The 21,534-nt window shown below is 50.2% G+C and overlaps 1 pseudogene across 1 annotated transcript in view; it reads left to right on the top strand.

Moving 5' to 3' along the window:
* The first annotated feature begins 4,804 nt into the window (after nt 1-4,804).
* LOC146782918 (UDP-GlcNAc:betaGal beta-1,3-N-acetylglucosaminyltransferase 7-like) overlaps nt 4,805-21,534 on the top strand; it is a 72,730-nt pseudogene continuing 56,000 nt past the window's right edge. The window contains exon 1 of the transcript XR_014972309.1: nt 4,805-5,031. The product of XR_014972309.1 is annotated as a UDP-GlcNAc:betaGal beta-1,3-N-acetylglucosaminyltransferase 7-like (transcript). The remainder of the gene's footprint in view (nt 5,032-21,534) is intronic.

Here is a 21,534-nt window from a genome sequence, read left to right as displayed (position 1 = left end):
AGTGGTGGGGAGGAGTAGCACCTGGGTCTCAATAGGGCTGTGCCTGCCTGCCACAATGCTGGCTCGACCTCCTGCGGTGCATCTGATGTCCCTGGCCAACACTCACAGATGAAGAAGAGGTGCACTGGCAGAGTGCACCCAGAACTGGTTTAGACTGGGTCCAGGACCCCTCACACAAGAAGAACAAAGACTTTTGGGGTATAAAAGTAGGACTGGAGCCCCAGTAAAATTAGATTAGGAAACTTTGTGATCAAGAAGGAATCCCTGCCACAAGAAGAACAGCCAGGAATACTGAGGAAAAGTGTTGCCATTGCCGAGTGTCTGGGAGCTGACCTACCGTTGCTGTGATTGCTAAGGAAGAGGACCAAGGGACTGTCTGCTGTGTGCTGTGTCCCCCTTACTCTGCCTGAAGCGTAATCTGCCCCTGGATCGTGTCCCTTGCGCTCTGTGCAGATTAACACACCGCTGAGGAACTTTGGAGCGCCTGCTTTGCCCCCGAGCGCTGTGTGTGCATTGACTCCACCGCCGCCCCTCGAGCTGTGTTGTGTGCCCGAGGCTGGGTTTGCCGCTCTGAGAAGGAGCCTTGAAAACACCCTGCCGGTATTCACCACCGCCGGCCCGGGATCGTCATTTCCGAGCCACGCTCAGATTGGTCACAGCAACAAGGGTTTCCCCCAGCAATGCGGAGGTTCATCAGGCGGAGCTACATTGAGTCTGGAGAGGCGTGAGGCATCCCCTAGCAACCGGGGTTCCCTCGCGCTCGTCATCGAGCAAAGGAGCTGAACCTGAGGCTGAGGCGCGTCCCACCGGCGAAAGCGGCTTCACCGGAGATGAGCGCGGACCGCAGAGCCCCCTTCACATCCTAAGGTAACCGGCTCCAACACGTGACCGGAGTTTGCACAGAGGGGGAGATTGTGATCACACGCGCTACCGGCGGGCCGCTGCAGGGGTGATTAAAGCTTGGTGACTTGACTATGGTAATCACGGGGGTGATTTTAGAAAGCGCTATTTTTGTGATTTGAGAAAGCGCTATTTTTGTTATTGGGAAAACGCAACTTTTTTTTTAAAACTTTATTTTGCATTTTAATAGTAAACTATACGATACATTCGTAGATTAACAATCATGTACGCAAATGACAGCTTACAGTTAATTGCATTTTCATCGCATTTATGTGAAGGGAAATATACAAAATTTCTTATCGCCTACACATTAGCCAATCTCTAATTACACATTAGTTGCCCCAACTAATCCGTTGTAGTGTAATAGGAAGGTGTTTACAGTTGTGATATATGGGAAAAGGCTTCTTTGGGTGATTCTCTGACTCCACGAGTGCAGCTGGGGCATTTTTGAAAAACATCTCAGTCACATTAGTTTTGAAATAACGTTCCACACGCTAAGAGCAGGAGTCCTCCGAGCCGAAGGTCTCAGTCAATTTCATTATTCACCGGGTTTCAGGGAACATTATCCAAGTGAGCATTTTTAAGGGAACATTATCCAAGTGAGCATTTTTAAGAGAACATTATCCAAGTGAGCATTTTTAAGGGAACATTATCCAAGTGAGCATTTTTAAGAGAACATTATCCAAGTGAGCATTTTTAAGGGAACATTATCCAAGTGAGCATTTTTAAGAGAACATTATCCAAGTGAGCATTTTTAAGAGAACATCATCCAAGTGAGCATTTTTAAGAGAACATTATCTAAGTGAGCATTTTTAAGAGAACATTATCCAAGTGAGCATTTTTAAGAGAACATTATCCAAGTGAGCATTTTTAAGAGAACATTATCCATTCTGAATGCATTCTTTATGGTGAAACAGATATCCAGAAATTGTGTTCAGAGTTTCAGTTGCCAGCAAGAGATACTATCCACGCTTTTAGACTTTTCAAAGATTTTGGTGCAAAGAAAACCTCTGAAGCATTAAAAAAGTTAGCAGTTTGCATGGAAACCCTGCCAGCAAGTACTGCGGATTGCGAGAGAGGTTTCAGCACCATTAACTTAATTGCGTGTCCAACAAGGGCCTCTCTTCTTGTGGAGACCATTTCCTCATGCTTATGGGTAAGACTCAATGGTCCTCCATTTGAAACATTTGACGCAAAGCTGTATGTAAAGAGTTGGCTGGCAAAAGGTAGAAGGGCTGCTGAAGGAAATTGTTGTGAGAATCCCAGCAAAATAGACACAGTGAATATCTTCAAGGGTTTTGGGAAATCCTGCAATAGATTTCTAAGTAATGTAAATAATTTTTACATGTGTTTTAAAGTGTTTGGTATTTTATGGCTTATACTTAATAAATATACCTTTTTGCCTATTTTATTATCCTTTGCTGGATGCGACTTCATGATTTTCTTAAGCACACAATGCTAGTTATCTTGAGTTAGACCACGCCCCTACTCAGATAGGCCACACCCCTTCCAGAAATGTGCCACACCCCTTTTAGAGCACCCCCAGTTTTGTTTTCCCACTTAAAGCCCTGCCAGTTAGTGAATGCGCCGTGATACCGAAATGAAGGTGCCCTAGGACCAGGCGCAGTTTTCGTCATACATTGGCTCCACACCGAAGCTGCATAACACAGGGCCCTGAGAGCACGGTTCAGACGCAGGATTTCCTCTCTTGAAATATCTGGGTGAGTCACGCAGGCGGGAAAGCTGTGAGCGGGACTGAGGTGTCTGAGTAATTCTGCACTTGGCCTGCCCCCCAACCCTCCTTCGAGGGGCCCCGCCCTCCCCACCAGGGGCGTAACACAGGCCCGCATCCCCTGCCGTGGGGGGGGGGGGGCCCAACCTCCAGGGGGCCTCCTCAGCACTGCACTTCGGCCGGAGAGATCTTGATAGAGTGCGGAGGGAGCCCCTCCAGGTACCTTGCAGGGGACCCCCTCAATTATCGTTACTCCACTGCTCCCCACATCCTCCCATGCACGGGGCGTTCACTGTTTTTGGCAGCCGGCTTACTGTAATTACCGCTTGTGCGCTGTCCTGGCTGACTCCCCGGCTTGTCTCGGCTGCCTGGGGCTTCAAGTCGGTACCTGAACCTGGGAGCGGCCTCAAAACGGGAGCATGTTGAACCGAGCTCTGAAGTTCCGACCCCCAACGGCACTGCACGTCAGAGATAGCTGGGCGGGTTGAGTCAGGTGCCTACTGTGGCATTTTTAAAAGCAGAGGGTCGACACTCTTTATCCCTGTGAACTCTCACTCATGGTCCAAGGTGATCGGAGTAGCGTGCTGCCTGCCCACCAAAAGCGCTCCAGCAACTCGTCATGGGTTTGAAGCACTATAGAAATGCAGGTGCAAATTAATGCAATAAAACTATTCTTGTGCTGTGGCGGGCTGTTCTATGCTGAGTTTAGTTGAAACCAAATCTAAAATTGCAATTTTCAATATTCCTAGACCGCTTGCGATTGGGCACCGACCCCAGGCAAGAACCGAGGGCCTCTGGACATCTGCCCCGTGAGCATCCAAGGCTTTCCATGCAAGGCGCGCGCTTCCCTGTGCGCGCGCTTCTCTGTTTCAAATTCTGAGCCTAGCAGTATTGTTTCATAATGAGGTGAATACAACTTAAAATAGTGCGAGACAGAAGATTAAAGAGGCATTTTTTTTTAATGAAAGGCAGTTCTGCACGCCTGATTGACACGACATAATTTACCATCACAGATAATGTAAATACAACCTTCGCCCTCACGCCTTTTCATTGGGCAGCCCTGGCTGCTCTCGCGACATCCCATCTCCCTCCGGTGTGTGCTTTAGTGAAGGTTCTCGACTCGTTTATGGCGCCCCCTGTTGGCATCTGGCCTGGTCTGGGCCCTGCACTCGCATCCGTGTTGCCACCTGGCCAGGGCCGGCTTTAGGGCGGTGCGACCGGTGCCACCGCACCGGGTGCTGGCTTCCTGAGGGCGCCACCAGCACTAAAGCCGGCCCTGCACCTGGCCATCATTCTAGGTCGCGGCTTGTATTTTTGGGCCAAGGCCACTTAATCGGAATTAGAAAATGAGTAAAAGTTTGTCTTTTGCCCTCTGAAACATACATTTAAAATGGCGAATAGAAGGAATGACAATGTTTAACCGCGTTCTAACCTATCCCTACCTGGTGATACAAGCAAAGGAAGTGATGTTTGGCATGCACAGAGGCGTTGACATACTTTTTAACTCCAGTGCTAGGTCTGGACTAACGAGGATCTTAAAACCAGGCCAAGAGGAGAAGGGTGTGCTTTGATAAACTGAGCCGAGCAGTGAATTAACATCTGGCGGTGCAGACTTGGACGCTTGTGCCTAGAGTCTGGGTTTGTCACAAGCAGCGCTGGAGTGTAGTAACCGAGGCTCTGCTTCCCTCCAGCGCGGGGCGAGGCCAGATGGACGTGAGCAGTGCAGGGCACGTAGTGCCTAACTGTACACTTCTAAGCCCATTCGTAAAATGTCTTTAGTCATAACTTTGCAGGTTGTAAACGCTAGGATACAGGCTAGGGCAGGTGTTGAGCCTTAAGGATGTTGTTCACAGCACTAATGGCGAATGGTGCATTGAGAGTCACGTGAGGCTGGTTGCACTGTACACAACTGCACAGGATTTAAAGACTACATTTCCAGGCAGGACACAGCCCTGTTGCCTCCAGCCTGCCGCCTCGCGCAGCATGCTCGCACGTGCTCACAGCTGGCTGGCTCCCTCTGTTGGCCTCCCGAGGGAACCAGCAAGAGCGGGTTGTGAATTGTCTCAGCAGCAGGCAGCACGTTTGGAAAGTGTGGCTGCAGCAGTGCGCATGCACCCTGCAAGGGTGGGGCTGGACATGCCCTTCTCACTTGTTAGTGGGGGATGGTCTTGCCCCGCTGCCTCTAGATACGACACGGGCCTGTCTTCCATCAGGGTGGAAGTGAACTCGGTCTCACCGGTTCTTTGCTGATTCTCAGCGGGTGTTTGTGTCTGCAGGGCTGAGCGTGGTCTCACTGTGGCAGCTTCAATGTGTTGTCGGGGGCGCAGTATTTGTGACTGAGAAGTGCCCCACCCTCCAGGGGGCCTCCATGCAGCCTACGTTCTGTGCATGTCGGTGAGGTAAGGGGGGTCACCACGTTCTGCGGGGGGCCCCGTCGTTGTACGTTATGCCGTTGGGTGTTGGGTCCCCAGGAGTGTTGTGTGTTATTTTGTTGTGTGCTAGTTTGGGAGGATTCTTATCACACCGGTGCTCCAAATATGGCATTTACATCCGGGTTATCATGGCACAGGGGTGCAGCTACCTTGGAGTTATAAGTGGGGGTGGGGCGGGGTGCTCTGTGTCGCTTATCGGGTGTGTGAGTGTGTCTTACCTGCCCGACACAGATGTTGCACAGCCCGAAGGTAGACTTGTTGTGTAACCTCACAGGAGGAGTTGTTGGTCGCCTCGGCGTGTGACTGCTTTTGGTTTGGAGTAAATGTACTGACGACTCCTGGGGAATATTTCTACAACACTTTCAGATCGGTGGCATTAAAAAATACAATTGCACAAATTAAAAAACAAAACATTTTTTATATACATCTCAAACCACTCAATGTATTCTTTTGAAAGTGTGCTACCACCTCCTTGCTGTCAGTAAATGTAAATTTGATACTTGTATAGCGCACTACTTACCCGCAAGGGTCTCAAGGCGCTTGTACGAATACCACTGTGGAACCCATCCTGGCTTTCCCTGTAAGGCGTCCACTCCTGGGCACCCCCAAGGTGGAGGCCAGGCATCCTTTAGCGTTGTGGGGGCCGTTGTGGAGATTAAGCAAGCTATTGCCCAGAGTTGCAGAGTGGGACTTCATGATTGGAATAGGCACCGAGGCGAGAATTATCGGGTCTGTGGAATTTTTGAGCCCAAGACCCGCCGAGGCAAGGAATTGAACCCTGGTCCCGGGCTAGACCTCTGCATCAGGGTCTGCCGCTCTAATCATTGAGCCACACTTCTCCACACTACTTACTCTCACTCTTTCTCCACATGCCGCAGATCAACTCCTGACCCGTCTATTCCCTTGCATCCATACCCCCTCACCCCCTATTCATTAATTCTTATTCCTCTCACTGGTACCCACACCCCAAAATCCAGTCGTCCGCTCTGCATCTATTCTCACGTCTCCCATTGACTCATTCATCACACTATTCGTCATATCAAAAGATTTTAGCCAACATAAAATACAACAAGCATTGAAAATTCAATAGGTCGCGCCTTTGATTAAGTTAAAGCCATTTGCTTTGCTAATGGTATTATATAGCAAAGCAAATGGCTTTAACTTAATCAAAGGCGAGACCTATTGCATTTTCAATGCTTGTTTTACAGGTGATCCTCTCGTGCCCACATTTCTCCCCTAAATGTTTTTAATGTGGTGGGATTTTCCATGTTGTGCTTCAAGCGGACAAAAGTCCTTAGAAAAGAAGTACATGGTACATGCATACTGCTCCAACCCTACATGTTCTTTTTCCTTATTAACTCCAGTTCTTTAGAAAATCTAAGGGGCATATCAGCAACAAGGCGATATAAAATTATCGCCGCTTTTGCGTCCGTCTTCGGGCGAAAAGCGGCGATAATTTTATCGCCTAATCAGCATGGTCATGCTATCGCGTGAAACCTTGCATTAGCGCCCAGATTCTTGACGCCCAGCTTTGCATCCCTAATGAGATGCAAAGTGGGCGTTCCTGACCTGACATGACTGGAGAAATGTCGCTAAGCGACATTTCTCCTATCATCCAGCCCCACGCTATGAAGCATAGCGGCAAGAAAAGTAGCGATAACCCCTGTTATCGCTACTTTCCTTACGCCTGCTTCAGGACTGACTTAGCCATGATATCCTATGGAAGGTCGATATCATGGCTAAGTATGTGAGGCCCTATCAGCAAGCTATCGCCAAACTTCGTGAGATTATTGCTGGGTTTCCAGCGATAATCTGACGTTTGGCAGTTAGCGCTAGGATTTTTATCGCTTTTGAGATAAGCGTTGCTAATAGCACGCTATCTCAGCGATAAAAATCCACGTTAGCCGGCGATAATTATCCTAGCGCTAAGTGCGCTTAGCGATAATTATCGCCGGTTGTTGCTGATATGCCCCTAAATGTTTATGACCATGGTTAAGGTTCTATGGGGCATATTATCAAGCACAACGTTAAAATTATCGCCGCTTTAGCAGCAGAAAACTGCAGCTAAAGCGGCGATAATGGGCTTGATAATATACCCTGGAGAATTCCAATAGAAGCCCATGTTGACACCAGAACATGGGCTTCTATGGGAATTCTCAATAATTTTAACGCCGTTTCTTGATAATATGCCCCTTTGTATTTATTGACAATCCTTCCCGTATTTCATTTTTGTTCCTTTATTAGTTTATATTTATTTTTGCTACATGAAGAAATGAAGTGGCAGCTAGTAATTGTACTCTTATTTTAGTGGGTTGTATTGTAGACAGTGTGTCACTGTCCTTAATGGGAAAACCGCCACTGTTAAAGTGCATGCTTATTTTCGGTTTTTAGGCCTGGTGTTAGCCAAGGCCTTCTGATACTGCTCAATTTATACCTTTAATATACATACTTATCGATGCTTTCTGCCAGCCCTCTTTGTCTATTAGTCTGTTGTTGTGTCATTGACATTTTTCTTTCTGCCAATAGTGCCATACAGACACGCTATAAATTACAACCGCCCTGAGCAGGACCAGAGTGTCTTCGCTTTCATACTCAGACACGTGAGTTTTCATGGCAGGCCTCGCTGAGGGCAGTGCCCCCCTAGCAGCTGGTCGACCCCTCTCGGAAGGCTGCCTGTGTGGGTATCTTTAGCTCTCTCCGGGGCACGCACAATGGTGCCTCTGTGGCTGCTTCAAGGGCGTGGGTGCACTTTTATTTTTTGGGCAGAACTCCCGGGAGCAGCATCTGGTAGGGAGGCTGCTAGTGCCTGCTGTGGCGGAAGAAGCGGGTGGTAACCTGCAGGCAGGGCTAATTCGGGCACGGTGCCCCTGCCTTCTGAGGGTGTGGGCGGGCCCTGGGGTGCGGAACCCCACGCCCTAAGGGGGAGCAGACGCCTGCTTGCTGGAGGGAGCGTAGTCTGGGCGGCGTGAGCAGCGCGTGAACAGGGGCTGTGGGAAGCAGCAGTCCTCAAAACCTACCCTACCCCGACCCCAGATCCACTCTCAGGGGGGCGGGTGCCGAAGGAAGCCAGCGAGCGTCACTCCTAGGGCCGCTCCATGGCAGCAGCATCATACTACTAGTTGTTGGCTTTCCCTGAACAGGTGCATTCTGGGAGATGTAGTCTCTGATTCCATTGGCTGACCCAACGCGTCTCTTGTTATTCTCTGTTCCCCCATTAAAGGGTGAGTACACGCCGGAGCATCACGTAAGGTTCACTGTTTGGACAGATCGTCGCCTGGTCCATCCGAGCCATCTGCAACCGACCCCCCTCAACAAGGTTCAACAATCACCGGGGCGCTAGGGTGCTGAGGGCAGCTGGGGGCTCCGACCTGAAGAATGCGATCAAGGAGAGGGGCATGGTGGAGGCTGACTGAGGTAGTAAAGGAATGAGGCAAAGGAAGCAGGAGGCACAGGTCTGCAGGAATGCCGCTGACCGCGGCACCCGCAGGGGGCCAATAGAGCGGTCGGCGCTTTAGTGTCGTCTGGGCACCAGAGCCCCTCCCCGCCCCCCCTTGAGGGCAGGGACTCCAGTGAGTCCCCCCTCTTTCTCCCTGGGCGTGACGCGATGGGCGTCACTTCCGGGGGCATCGTAACCTGAGGGGAGGCTATATAGCCCTCCCCACCATGAGGTCGACCTCTTTGCCACGCTCTGGTCGTTCCCTTGGTCGGGTCCGAGAGCTCTTGGTGCGGTGAGTCCTTAGCAACCCCCCCTCCCCCTTCTCTTACTGGCGAGTGTGACCAACACCCGGTCATCGCCATGGTTGGGTGCCTGCATGGAGGGAGAGGGGGCAACGCTCCCTGTTTGGATCTCCCCCCCCCCCCCGCAGGGGCATGTGTCTCGGCTAGAGGGGCGTTTAAGGCAGATTTGGTTAGTGGCTGGCCCTCCCGCACGGAGGCCGCGTGACCTGTGGTGACCTGCGCCTGCCGTCCAGCCCATGTTGGGTAGCACTGGGTGCCGGCAGGCTCGGCGGCGTGAGGTGGCACCTTCGTTTTGGGTCGGGTATATGGGGTGTCAGCTGTTCCCCAGTATGCAGGCTGTGTGTTTTCATTTGTATAAGGGTTGATGGCTGTTCGATCGCTGGGGTAGAGGCTACGTACCGTGCTTGCTGTCACATGTTCAGGTGCTTTGAACGGCCCTGGATATACTTGGGTGCTGTTCCGCTATACAGACGGCTGCCGCACGTGAGGTAGCTGGCTGCTTCCGTGTTCCTAGGTGCTACATTGTAATTGGCTGACTCCAAACGGTTATATAGCGCAGACTCCCGTATCGGGGTTCTTGGCGCGATACAGTCGATGGTGTTAGGACACGCAGACCGGTGGATGTCTTAATGTATAACATCCCTCCTCCCCCACACCCCAACTCGTTCAAACCGCGCCTGGCTTTGTGGTGGGATGTCAATAGTTGAACCTCGATTGTAGTATAGAGTGCAGTCGCAATTGTGTTGTTAATAATGACCACGGTTAGGCCACAACTGTGGTGCGCAGGTTGTATACCTTACAGTCGTCGCGTCGTCGAATTAGGCGGTGAGTGCGGTCCTGGAGAGGCTGGGGGGTCTTTGTCGGGGCCAGCCAGCCACCCCCCATCCCTTTTGTTGTTGTCCGGGGGTTGAGGATACCTGGATTCCCGGGTCAGATTGTATGCCAGAGCTGCATGTACTCAGGCCTGTGCGGTCTGAAGTGAATTAGTTGGGCTTGGCTGTGCCCATGATATCCTGGGGGCCTTCCTTCCAACCTCTGACCTCATGCGGACTGAAAGGCATTGGGCGTCGGGAGGCCTGACCGGAAAATTGGTACTCTCACAGTACCGCGCCTGGTGTTTGATGGGTCGTCTCTGTCGTCTTCAGTCCACTTCAGTAAGAAAGATGTGAATGACTTTGACACTGGCTCGTTTTTAAATAACCAGAGGTTTTAAATGGACTTTGGTAAATCATAAGTAAGACAATCTCTTTTAGTCTGCAATAGATCACCCTAAAGGGTGGCACAGAATTATTGGCCTGGGGAGATTTATGGGTGTTCCAGTGCGGAATGTGGAAAGCCATGGGCCCCCGGGGCCGTTGGAATACTTGAGCACACACCCCTATGGAGTGTGACGAATGCCTTCTAGTACAGAGAATTGAAGTGACTAATGTGTTCCGTTGCGGAGAAGAGATCTTTCAATTCATGCTTGTCTACAGAAGATTTCATATTAAATATTCATGCAGTAAATGTTGGTGTGTTCTAGTGTTCAATATCGCTAGTCAGCAAGGACCGGGCGTTGACCCCCCCCCCCCCCCCCCCACGTCCCAATACAGAGATTTGGGTCCAATAGATCTGTGGATGGAGCACCTGCTGCAGTGTCCTCTCCAAAACATTTGCGAGGTGCTCCCTAGGTGCTCGGGAGCTGGGGGACAAGTGCCCACCCCCCCTCGCAGTTACAGGGGGGGCCTGGTGCCACGCGACAGAACGTTTAGGGGTAAGGGGCCCACCGCCCACGTGGCCGCAGGTGGGGGGCGCTACAGCGTGCGAACACATTGCGACACAGATAAGGTTCACGGATAGCATGTCGGACCAGCTCCTCGCCGGGTGAGGAGAATGTTTAGAAATCGTGGTAAAGAGAGTTTACAAAGGAGCTCTTACACCACCGATCGTTTATGTAGATTCCTGGTGCAGTGAGGTGTTTAGGCCACTGGATGGCACTGTCCCTCGGTTTTGTGCTTGTTCTCGCCTCGTCAGAGTCTTGGCATTACCACTTAATCGGTTTTCCTCCTGCATTTTATCTAGAGGCGTACCTTGGGCCTAGAATCAAGTGGTAGTTGTAGGAAGAAGGGTATGGATAGTTAATCTGGTTTGGCAGATTTAATGTATACAGTTAAGGTGATAGCACAGCAACACTGGTTCATTAGAATACAAGAGTCACCAGTGGATGTAGCTTGGTGCAGTGGCAGTATCACAGCCGCTGAGGTCTCCCTAGACGGGGGGCTGTGTCCTTAAGCTGCTCTCCCGAACCTCCCACGAATCTCTAGGAGTTTTTGGTAGAGGATTGTGCCAGGTTATTGACTTTGCTGGTAGGGTAACCGAGTGCAACCGGCAGCATAGCTCGGGCGTGCTGTTTTTGGCCGGGTGGGGCAAAATGGGGCCCGCCTCTCGTGGGAAGTGCAACTGCGGGTGGTTGTTGGCAGCGCTCAGTGGCTATGGTCGATGCATTTATGATCGCAAGCGCTTTCTTTCTGGGGTCAGACTCTGGTGCAAACGCTGTGTGTGCCTGTTTATGCACAAAGCCCTCGTTAAACCGTAAGCAGTTACACTACACTCCCAACTGAAGGGGCCAGTGGTGAACAACCTTGGTGTGTGGGGCAGCAGATGGGGTGGTCACTAGGTGATCGCTGCCCGCATCCGAAAAATGTGTTTGCACGGGAAGTGCGACTCTGCCCCTCTTAATTCGGTAATCCTGTCTGTGCATAAGTCCTGGTACAATGTAGGGGGTGCTCATGTAAGGCACTCCGATACCTTCAGCTCATGTATGTACTAGATCGAACTGTGAAGAGTCAACCAATAGCACTTCGAATTTTTAGTAAAAGGGAATGTTAAACAAGCAGGCATGTGAATATTTACTAGTGTCACTGAAATGTTGGAGCTAGGTGAGCACAGGTCGGGATCTGTCTCTTTTCCTCATTTATTTGTTACTTTCGGATACCTCCCAGCCGGTGGTTCAGGGTACGAACTGAGTGGTAGCAACCAGACGCAGAGGGAAGCCGGGTCCTTAGTAGGCCATTAGCCAGTGAGGGTGCTGTGACTTCTCAGCCCTAGATTCCGCACAGGCCACTAAACTTTGCGTAGGGTGGGCTGCACCTGTAGTAGCGAGCGTTGCGCAGTTCCATGGACGACCATGCTTTCATTTGCAGGGGACATAAGGATAGTTGTGCTGAATAGGTGATTTAACAGGCACTCTTGTATTCCATTTCAATACCTCTGCGTGGCTCCATCGAGCCAAGCCAAGGTCACATGACTGCAGACGATGTGAAGGCAGATAAAGATAGCACCGTTTTGAGAGGTTCCCTCTTATAGCTAAGAGCCTTCGCACTGCGTGGAACTGTTACAGCAGACAGTGGCTTAATGGTAAGGTATCTGACTCTGAACCTGTTGGTTACATGTTCAAATCCAGGTGTTTCCATGGTTTTGATATGCCCCTGTTTAAGTCACTTGGCATTCTGTTAATGATTAGCGAGTTTCAGAGTGAAGAGACAGATTGTCTAGTATCTGATACGTTAGGGGTTTCGTAGTATTTGTCTCGGAGGCAATGACAGAAGCCTCAGAATACCAGCTGGCTGCACACTAAGCTTAGCACTAAATGCCAGTGCACCTATCAGCCATGCCAGATTGCATTGACCGCGCACCCAGGAGGTTACCTGTGGGGCACTGTGCTGCAGGAGGACCGAGACTGAGGTAACACAGGCCTTGTGTGAGACAACTGTTGGCCATATAGAGTGGTCTCACCGGCTGGGCGGGCCTACCATCGTAGTGATGGCTTAAGAAGCGAGGAATGCTTGGTGCTTGGTCCTCTCGCATTGGTAGGCGAATTCTTGGGTGGGCTTAGCTTGGCGTGCCACCTTGCAGTGGTTTCACTGACCCTGGTGATATTGGCTGGCACAGCACTTGGTCATCAGTCTGTACCCTCGTACTGGGGAGCATCCAGGGAAGGGGGAACATTAGGGCTTAGTCACCCTAGAATGATATGCACAAACTGGCACACGGTGCGTTAGTGTTGGTGTCGCACAGAAGTGTGGGGTGTCTCGTTGGGCACACTCACTGCCTGTGATAATGGTGTGGGATAATTATTGTTTTACTCTAGGAAACTGATCTTATACCCAGGTTCTCTCTGCCTTTACCACCGGTTACCAGCACAATGGTGGGAAAGTATAATTTTACACTGACTCTGGAAGTGACAATGCAAAGAGGCGCTGCGAAATGATGAGTCTGCATTGGGCAATTGGCTACGAGGGCCTTTTATGAGGAACACCTGCTGGCACCATTTAGAAACAGGTACCATGTACACTGGATGGGCATTCCTCTGCAACCAAGGGTAGGTTTCTGGTCGCTTCAGTTTAGACATATTCACCCGCGCGTTAGCCAGGGCAGCAGGCGGGTTGTGGTAGTTGACATATAACATGTTTGCGGCAGTGCATAAATGTTTGGTAAATACTGTGTTAGAGCCAAATGGCGACAGGGTTTAGAGACCAGTGGGCATTCCCCATATTCAGGAAAGGGCAGGTATTTGCACATAACTTTCTCCTCTGGTACCATAGACTTGGCTGCCCCCCTGGGTTATTCTTCTGCGGGCCAGAACCGGACAATAGAAGGGTAATCCTTTGAGACTTGGGTCCCTAGCACATTGATAGTCAAGCGCTGGGGTAGATGTAACATGAAAGGCATGGTCACTACTTGGGTTGCCCCAAGTTCTGGGGTTGAACTGGGTTGGAGTATTAAGTCTTCAGTCCTTAGGTAGCATCCATCAACCCTTCAATCCAAGTACGGGCAGTGAGGGATGGATAAGTATCAGCGAGGGGGTAACATACACTGGCCATTCAGCGACCCCGTGCCCCGGGGGCATGCGCGCTTCACAAATACACAGAGCTGCAACCAGAAGGGTGCCAAGTGTCTAAAGAAAGTAAAGAGGTTTAAGATATGTGTGTTTCTGACGTACAGCTGGTTTGAGCCAGTCCCATTCAGATGCAATAAGGGGCACAGAGTCCAACTGATTTGCATTTGTCCATGTCTGAAATGGGGGGGGGGCGGAGAGAGCTAAAGTATGATGATGGATTAAACCCAGATCAATTGACTGGGGGTGAGTGCTTGCCATGTCAACACTCCGTCCAACATCCCCTTTGGCAAAGCTTTGTTCGCCCTAAGTAGGCAGGCTATGCCCAGACGTGGGTCCCTTGCTCACTTTGCCACTGGTTTCAAGATAGCCGGCTGATGAGGGTTAGGAACCCGAAACTGGCGGAGGAGGCTTGTTTCTGGTCCAGGGAAGACAGGGCTTCACAGTTCGAGCTGGACTGCTCCCATGAGGCACAGGGTCAGACTGATTTGCGTATGGACATGTCTGAACTGGGGTGGTGGAGTGAGCTAAAGAAGGATGATGGTTTAAACCCAGATCAGTTGACGGGGGGTGAGTGTTTGATGTGCTCAAACGCTCCGTCCAACCCCCCCTGGTATCGCTCAGTCCCATTTAGAGGTACGCCCGGGTGAAAGTGGTGTGCTCCTTCTGGTCGCATGACCTAGGCGGTGCGTGGCATCTCCCACATCAAATATTAGGCACCATACTACAGACAGTGCACCCTGTATCGAATCAGACAGATTCTCTAAGTGGGTATGCCTAGGGGGCTTCACCAGAGGGAGCTGAGCGGGTGAAATTCCCATAAAGAATAAGGGATGCAGGGCAAGTGCTGGAGGGCAGCCTTGCTCATTGTCTCATACGCATAGTATGGACATTCCTGTGCACCTTGATTTAGCAAGTATAGGGACTGGGACAAGGTTAAGTATATCCTTCTCGCCCTAATAGCCTAAGTATGCAAGCGGGGGTATGAGCGATCTCCTGACAAGTGAGCTGCTGTCCCAGAGATGGGAGACACATGTTTTCAGATGCACACGGTGCTAGAAGGGCGGCAGCTAGTGTGATCAGAAATAGGTGGGGCATTGTGAGCCAGGGTGTCTGAAACATCGTGGTGTGAATACTTCACAGGTCACAAGGGCCTTCTTGTTTCATCAGACTCTAGCTGATCCAAGTTAATGTCACGGGCGTACTGCTTAAATCAGACAGATTCTCTAGTAGCCTAGGGGGTTCCACCACAGTAGGAACTGAACGGGCAAAATTCCCATAAGGAATAAGAGATACATGGCGAGGGCAGGAGGGCCCCTTGCCCATTGTGACACACTTCTAGCTATGAACACTCCTGTGCGTCACGATTTAGCAAGCATAGGGACTGTTTAAAGGTTAAGTATACTCCTCCTCGCCAGAATAGCCAAAGTAGGCAGGCGGGTGGGGGAATGGTCACCCAGCAAGTGGGCTGCTGTCCCATGGATGGAGCACGCTGGTGTTCAGGCACACACGGTTCTAGAAGGACGCCAGCTAGATGAGATTAGCAAATAGATGGGGCAATGTGAGCCTTGGTGTCTGCACTCCGCCCGCTCAGAGTTGGCTCGGGGCGAGGCATGTGATGCAGTGGAACTTTCCCGCATGTGGGTGAATAGTTCTTTGCACAACTTCTCAGGCCAAAAGGGCATCATGTTTCATCAGACACTAGCTGACCCAGGCTAACGTCAAGGGCTCTTGGGATATAGATGGGCTCATCTATAACCAGTAGGGATGGTTCTCTTTCATCTAGATTTGCAGGAGGTATAAGACAGGAGAGGTTGCGGGTAAGACTATAGCTGTTTTGGTGGGGGGCTCTGGCAGCGACGGCGGCCGCCTCCAGAGCTGTGGCGGAGTTACAGGGCGATCTGGAAGCAAATGGGTACTGAAGGGTACCTCGGCGCGGCACCATGGTGGGTGCCAGAGCCTAATCCTAGGAGCCTCATGGGAGGTTTCTGGAAAACCGTGTCGGCGACCCGCTAGTCCTTTGGGTGGTTGTGGTCCTCAACAACCGGGGGGTTTGCTATGCGACGCTCCGCCCTGGAAGGGGCGTGAGTAAGAAGTTACCAACGATCACGTGATCCTGTAAGAGAATCACTGGTAGGGCACAGTGGCTGGGTTCGCTCCAGTGCTGCCCGGCTCATCAGGCGGGCAGGCGGCCCAGTTGGTTGCCTGCCCTTGGATCGCCCGTAAGATAACCCACCATTACATAACGGTGTATGTAATAAACCTGCGGCATTTGTACCCAATCTAACAAACTGTGTTGTGTGTTTATTATTGGGAAAAGTATATATGGTGGGAGGGGCGTACAGTGGATGCCAATGACGATACTATGCCGCTGACCGCGGCACCCGCAGGGGGCCAATAGAGCGGTCGGCGCTCTAGTGTCATCTGGGCACCAGAGCCCCTCCCCGCCCCCCTTGGGGGCAGGGACTCCGGTGAGTCCCCCCTCTTCCTCCCTGGGCGTGACGCGATGGGCGTCACTTCCGGGGGCATCGTTTCCTGAGGGGAGGCTATATAGCCCTCCCCCACCATGAGGTCGACCTCTTTACCACGCTCACCGCATCCCTCCCTTCCGCTTACCCGGCGTGGTGGTGGCAGGTGAGGGGGGGCAGAGAGTATTGTAATGTTTTCCTTTTTCGTTGGAGGCGGAGATACAGGGCGATCTGGAAGCAAATGGGTACAGAAGGGTACCTCTGCGCGGCACCATGGTGGGTGCCAGAGCCAAATATTAGGAGCCTCATGGGAGGTTCCTGGAAAACCGTGTCGGTGCTCTGCTAGTCCTTTGGGCAGTTGTGGGCCTGAACAACCGGGGGTTTGCTATGCGACGCTCCGCCCTGGAAGGGGCGTGAGTAAGAAGTTACCAACGGTCACGTGATCCTGTAAGAGAATCACTGGTAGGGCAGCAGAGGCCGGGTTCGCTCCAGTGCTGCCCGGCTCATCAGGCGGGCAGGCGGCCCAGTTGGTTGCCTGCCCTTGGATCGCCTGTAAGATAACCCACCATTACATAACGGTGTATGTAATAAACCTGCGGCATTTGTACCCAATCTAACAAACTGTGTTGTGTGTTTATTATTGGGAAATATATATATGGTGGGAGGGGCGTACAGTGGATGCCAATGACGATACTAAGAGGACATAGGAGGCGCTAGGTGCCGTGAGGAAGACACGGATGGCGCTACAGTGCCGTGACACAGGAATGAGGCGCTATAGAATAGTGGGAAGGAAGGAGAGAGCACTAGTCTGTGGCAAGGAACACTAGGATACCCTGGGGTGTGGTTAGGGACGAGAGATGTTAATCTTTCCAGTGATTTTAAATCGGTCGTGCACAAAGGAGAAAAGGCGTGTATACAGTGAGCAAAGGTGCATGATAAGGGAGCCATGGCACGTGCGCAAGGACATATATGTATGTGCATTGCGAAATGCAGATACCCAGATAGCACGAGCACTGGTACATGCAAAGTGTGCACTACGATTTGCATAGCAAGCAGTGGCACAAGTTCAGGGAGAGATGGCACAATTCATAGGCATACCCGTATGGGTGCAATTTTACTTGTACTACAGGTGGTGGCACTAGTACAGGAATAGATGGCACAGTACAGAAGCACAAGCGTAAAATAGTACTAGCCCTGCAAGCGATGGCACTAGTACAGATAGAAATGGCACAGTGCAGGGGCACAAGTGTAAGGGTGCAATAGTGCTTGCACTGCAAGCGATGGCACTGGTAGAGGAAGAGATGGCACAGTGCAGAGGCACAAGTATAAGGGTGCAATAGTGCTTGCACTGCAAGCGATGGCACTGGTACAGGGAGAGATGGCACAGTGCAGAGGCACAAGTGTAAGGGATCAATAGTACTAGCACTGCAAGCGATGGCACTAGTGCAGATAGAGATGGCACAGTGCAGAGGCACAAGTGTGAGGGTGCAATAGTACTTGCACTGCAAGCGATGGCACTGGTACAGTTAGAGATGGCACAGTGCAGAGGCACAAGTGTAAGGGTGTAATAGTACTTGCTCCCCAGGCAGACGCTGTTTATTTTTGCATCGCGCTTTCACTTTAAAGTGAAAGCGAGATGCAAAAATAAACACGCGGCGCCATATACTGAAATCCCTTGTCCTCCCCGTGACCCCGTGCACCTCTGAGCTCTGTGCCTGCTTCACAGCTGTTGTGAAGTCTTTTCTTATCTGCTTGTTAAATAAACAAGCAGATAAGAAAAGTCTTCACGACAGCCGTGAGTCAGGCGAGGCAGTCCGGTAAAAAGCCAAAGGGAGGCAATGAAAAACCTTCCTTTCCAATGGGAAGCCAGCGTTTATCATAAACGCTGAGGCTACCCAGTGGAAATGCGGGGCGGTGCTCGAGTACCCTTCTCGAAACTGACTCCTTTATTATAGCTCTCGCAGGCGAGAAGCGCATACGCGGTCTACGCCAGCCAAGATCTAAAAGGGAGGCAATGAAAAACCCTCCTTTCCAATGGGAAGCCAGCGTTTACCATAACCGTTGACGCTACCCAATGTAAATGAGGGGTGGGGCTCGAGTCCCCTTCTCGAAACTGACTCCTTTAGTATAGCTCTCGCAGGCGAGGAGCGCATGCGCGCTCAACGCCAGCCGAGACCTAAAAATGAGGCTTTATTTATCACTAACTGAGGCATTATATCTTGTTTCCTTTTTTTCCTTAGTAAAACCATTACGCTCAATTCTGTAACCAGTGCATATCTTTTCAGTAGTTGAGATTACTTACTACTGTAGCCGGATGAGTGCCCCTGAAGACTGCAAGAGTGAAGGATTAACCAGCTACATATACATAACTTTTGTTGTAGAAATACAGGATTGCAGAGCTGGGCAGATCTCTATGGAAATGTACTATATTTCATAATAACCAGACAGTTCCTCCGGGAAGCAGCTAGGGCTGGGCAGAGTCGGTCACGTGGCAGACTCTGCCCAGCCCTGCCGTCCTCGGACTTCACATCTGTACGATTACAGGCGTAATGCATCACGACTTCAGGAGTAAGATGCCTGCAGGCATTGTAGATGCTAGGAGACTGGACCTTGGTTTGAGATAAAGGCAGTAAACCCAATGCGCTCTCTTCTTTCATACTGGGACATTTTTACAACCATGCAGTCTGAGGCCACTCCCTCCTAAATTTACAGCTGTCTGAAAGCGTAAGGATATACCCAGTGCTTTAAATGGGCAGGTACTGTCCGGTACTCCGTGCCTGCGCTTCTGTAATTTTAAAGGGAGAGTACGTGCACTTCTCAGCACTGCTACAATAATTTAATAGGAGAAGTACCAGTCATTCTCAGTACTGCTGTCATACATTCAGTAGGAGAGTGTCTGCACTTCTCAACGCTTCTGCCACACATTTAATGAGAGAGTACCTGCACTTCTCAGCACTGCTGCAATACATTTATTAGGAGAGTACCTGCACTTCTTAGCACTGCTGCAATACATTCAATAGGAGAGTGCCGGAACATCTCTGCACTGCTGCAAAACATTCAATAGAGTGCCGGCACTTCTCAGCACTGCTGCAATACATTCAATAGGAGAGTGCCGGCACTCTATTGAATGTATTGCAGCAGTGTAGAGAAGTGCAGGCACTCTCCTATTGAATGTATTGCAGCACTGCTAAGAAGTGCAGGTACTCTCCTAATAAATGTATTGCAGCAGTGCTGAGAAGTGCAGGTACTCTCTCATTAAATGTGTGGCAGAAGTGTTGAGAAGTGCAGACACTGCTGCAATACATTCAATAGAGTGCCGGCACTTCTTAGCACTGCCTCAATACATTCAATAGGAGAGTACCTGCACTTCTGCAACACATTTAATGGGAGAGTACCTGCACTTCTCAGCACTGCTGCAATTCTTTTAATGGAAGAGTGCCAGCACTTCTCACAAGCAAACATGTTCCCTAAATAGTGAGTAGCTGCCATTTTATTTTTAGGTTTAATGCACTGAATACGTCACATTCAGTGCACATTCAAAATACAAAGATACTTATAATAAGCCATTATTATAAGCAGATTGTCTGTCACCTCCCCCTTTTATGGTCACTCTTTCCATAAACCGAGAAAATGTCAATGAGGTAATATATTTTTTGCGTTTTTCACTTGTTCTTGCGCAGGGCAATTACTTGCAGCATTTTTGGACGTGGTCAAGGAGTTACACGTGTCAGTTGCAAAAGGCTTCTTCTTTTAGTTTTGAGTGCCAAAGCCGAGGCTGTCTGCACTCCTGCAGCGGCCTTAACTGAAGGAAGAAGGAAGGTCGTGGCGTGGCGTGCAAAACGATGGATTTAACCAAGATCTGGGATTGGGGGTGAAGGTTTGAGTAGTAATTTTTAGGTCTCAGCCTGGCGAATGCAGCACATGCGTTGCCCTCGCCATGCAGAGTGCTTCTTGGAATCAATACGGATTCCGATGCCGTGTCTCAGCTCCGCCTGCAGTTTTAATTTGTGCGCGTCGTTTGGCGTCACAAATTATGCAAATGGCAGTGCAATGATTGCACCGGAGGCATTTCAATCCCTCCTGATTGCCACCCTGTCCCCTTTTGACCCCGCCCACCGGGATTGGATCTTTTACTGGCGGAAGTACACACACTCCTTTAATTATTAGCTACGCACTTTTTTCCCCACATGCTCTCTCCTAAACTTGCAAACTCGTGTTTTGATTTGTTTAAGCAGCGCGGCCGCTCTTTATATTGTGTTGTTTTAAAGCGCTGTGGTTTTAAGGCATGCTTTATGTTCTTTTGTCTTGTTGGAGAATGACGCTGTACATTTGCTGGCTCGCCGAATCAGTTAAAACCAACTTAAGAAGTATGTAGTGACCTCAATCAGAAGCTTGTTTTTCCTCCCGTATATATGGCAAGCACAAATAATCCTCCCGGACGACCATTTTCTTTGTCACTTCAACTTTTAATTTTATTTTTCAAGCACACCGTTCCTGATGTGCAAGTTGGTTCCATTGACCATCACTTACTCATATTACTGTCACACATGTGATACGGTATCATGTCACTGGGAGTGAGAGTCGGTCGCCGGATTCGGTAATTGTTCCGTGCTCCTCGGGTTTATGCTAAACTGCTGTCATGTACAATCTCGCTTTCTGGACTCGGATGCTGACATCTCGTTAGATCTTCCAGCCTATATTTAGACCACAAGGAGCGAGCGAGCGCCTGACAGCCTACTCCCTCACTGCAAAGACCGTTCCCATATCTTGGTTTGATACAAACCACGACAAAAAGTCTTTCTCGGGCCCACTCTGGGCTAACTTCATGGCACACCAAAATCTTAAGGGTGCACTAAACCATCCTTACCGGAAGGCCGCCCGGCCACCACTATTTCCCATTTTTAATTTTAATATCTACAGTTTTAAACAATAACATTTTCACGAGATTCGTAAGCACTTCTCTAAAGAAAGCACTCACGCAAACTACCATTTCCACGACCTTCGCATACATTTTTATAAAGAAAACACTCACGGAGACAGGATGCATTAGCAGTTACAATCTCTCGGACAACATTTGATTTTCAAGTTTAGTTTTGCACTCCCTACCTTTCTTCCACAACTCGCAGCACTTTTTGTTTGTGTTCTTTGTGCCTACGGGTTAGATCGCCATAAGTCACTGTACACCTGTACAATCTCTTACTGTTAATTATAGGGTAAGGACCATATTAGACTTTTCACTCCCGTTCCTTCCGCAGACTACAAGACGCTTTTGGTAAGTTCCGTCCACCCTTACACAGTTTAAATTGTTTTTCCCATGGCACTTTTTGTCAACCGACATAGTCTGTAACAGAATGACGGTGACTCTAACCATGCACAATATTAACTGAC

The sequence above is a fragment of the Triturus cristatus genome, chromosome 12 (genome assembly GCF_964204655.1).
Source record: "Triturus cristatus chromosome 12, aTriCri1.1, whole genome shotgun sequence".
NCBI lineage: Eukaryota > Metazoa > Chordata > Amphibia > Caudata > Salamandridae > Triturus > Triturus cristatus.
Note: the sequence above shows the minus strand (reverse complement) of the source record. Positions and strands in the feature narration are given on the sequence as shown.